The sequence below is a fragment of the Schistocerca americana genome, unplaced genomic scaffold, assembly GCF_021461395.2.
Source record: "Schistocerca americana isolate TAMUIC-IGC-003095 unplaced genomic scaffold, iqSchAmer2.1 HiC_scaffold_404, whole genome shotgun sequence".
NCBI classification, from domain to species: domain Eukaryota; kingdom Metazoa; phylum Arthropoda; class Insecta; order Orthoptera; family Acrididae; genus Schistocerca; species Schistocerca americana.
Genome location: NW_025726131.1, coordinates 125001 through 127500, shown reverse-complemented (window position 1 = coordinate 127500; position 2500 = coordinate 125001).

Here is a 2500-nt window from a genome sequence, read left to right as displayed (position 1 = left end):
GGCCGCACGGCGCCGCGTGCAGGGTGCGCCGGCGCGCAGCTGCGCCGCCTGCCGCCTCCGTCGGCCGGCGCGCCTGCCACTGGCCGCCCCCACCAGCCGGCTGTAGCGCGTGCGCCCACGCACCGCGCGGCCAGCACGCCGGAAGGCCCCCCCTCACCGGCCGGGGACGGTCCCACCCAGCCACCGCCGCGTATCGCTTCACACCCACATGCCATTCACGTTCGTGGGCATGGTGGGTATCGCTGAAACAACCGGTTGGTAGCTCAACCGATCGTCGCCATCACTGATTCACCTCTAGCGAGAACAACCGCACCACAACGGTTTACCAGTTCTTCATTTGCGTAACGTCACCAGCAAACGTAGACGTCCATCGCCATTTGCAAATTCAACGATTGTTGCATGCCTGTGTCAGGTGTCACGACACACTATGTCTGCCCACATACACGCAACAACATGTGCACGCTTCGCGAACACGTGGAAGGTGGCCCCCGTACGTATGCGATGTCCATTGCGCGAACGACTGTCAACCGGCCTCTGTCGCATGTCGCAGATGTGGAACGCAGTGCACCATGCTATCACGGTGTGTGAGAAGAGACGACTACGTCTGACAACACGCGCCACTACATCAACAGACGGCTCATGCTGATCGCCATCCACGGCATACCATACTGCAATCCAGCTCTTATAGGGAGACGACACGTAGCTGAGTGCACAATATTTGGACCGTATGGTTCGCCGTTGTTGGCGCAGTCGTGGTACGGTCACACATGTACCACGATGTATCATTCAGTACATGAGGACCAATGTGCGGTACGTGTGTGATTTGGACGTACAACATCAGCGGACAGTTGCCACAAGCCGTACCACAACGTAGGCTGTGCTTCGCCATGCGAATGCCAATGAACAACTGCGAAGGGCATTGAGCATGTACGTCCTGCCGCCATCCGCATTACAGTGTATAGCTGCAAGGTGTTTAACATGAAGCGATACTCTGGGGACCGGGCAGTGCGAGTAGCAAACTATATTGCGGGGGTTGCAGTTAGGCAACACTACACTAATTTAACGCGTCGTATGACAATTACAGAGCAGGTTAAGGCCCAACGTGTGTTGGGTTAAGGCCCAACGTGTGTTGGGTTAAGGCCCAACGTGTGTTGGGTTAAGGCCCAACGTGTGTTGGGTTAAGGCCCAACGTGTGTTGGGTTAAGGCCCAACGTGTGTTGGGTTAAGGCCCAACGTGTGTTGGGTTAAGGCCCAACGTGTGTTGGGTTAAGGCCCAACGTGTGTTGGGTTAAGGCCCAACGTGTGTTGGGTTAAGGCCCAACGTGTGTTGGGTTAAGGCCCAACGTGTGTTGGGTTAAGGCCCAACGTGTGTTGGGTTAAGGCCCAACGTGTGTTGGGTTAAGGCCCAACGTGTGTTGGGTTAAGGCCCAACGTGTGTTGGGTTAAGGCCCAACGTGTGTTGGGTTAAGGCCCAACGTGTGTTGGGTTAAGGCCCAACGTGTGTTGGGTTAAGGCGCAACATAGGTTAGGTTAAGGCGCAACATAGGTTAGGTTAAGGCGCAACATAGGTTAGGTTAAGGCGCAACATAGGTTAGGTTAAGGCGCAACATAGGTTAGGTTAAGGCGCAACATAGGTTAGGTTACGGCGCAACATAGGTTAGGTTAAGGCGCAACATAGGTTAGGTTAAGGCGCAACATAGGTTAGGTTACGGCGCAACATAGGTTAGGTTAAGGCGCAACATAGGTTAGGTTAAGGCGCAACATAGGTTAGGTTAAGGCGCAACATAGGTTAGGTTAAGGCGCAACATAGGTTAGGTTAAGGCGCAACATAGGTTAGGTTAAGGCGCAACATAGGTTAGGTTAAGGCGCAACATAGGTTAGGTTAAGGCGCAACATAGGTTAGGTTACGGCGCAACATAGGTTAGGTTAAGGCGCAACATAGGTTAGGTTAAGGCGCAACATAGGTTAGGTTAAGGCGCAACATAGGTTAGGTTATGGCGCAACATAGGTTAGGTTACGGCGCAACATAGGTTAGGTTACGGCGCAACATAGGTTAGGTTAAGGCGCAACATAGGTTAGGTTAAGGCGCAACATAGGTTAGGTTAAGGCGCAACATAGGTTAGGTTAAGGCGCAACATAGGTTAGGTTAAGGCGCAACATAGGTTAGGTTAAGGCGCAACATAGGTTAGGTTAAGGCGCAACATAGGTTAGGTTAAGGCGCAACATGGGTTAGGTTAAGGCGCAACATGGGTTAGGTTAAGGCGCAACATGGGTTAGGTTAAGGCGCAACATGGGTTAGGTTAAGGCGCAACATGGGTTAGGTTAAGGCGCAACATGGGTTAGGTTAAGGCGCAACATGGGTTAGGTTAAGGCGCAACATGGGTTAGGTTAAGGCGCAACATGGGTTAGGTTAAGGCGCAACATGGGTTAGGTTAAGGTACAATATGGGTTAGGTTAAGGTACAATATGGGTTAGGTTAAGGTACAATATGGGTTAGGTT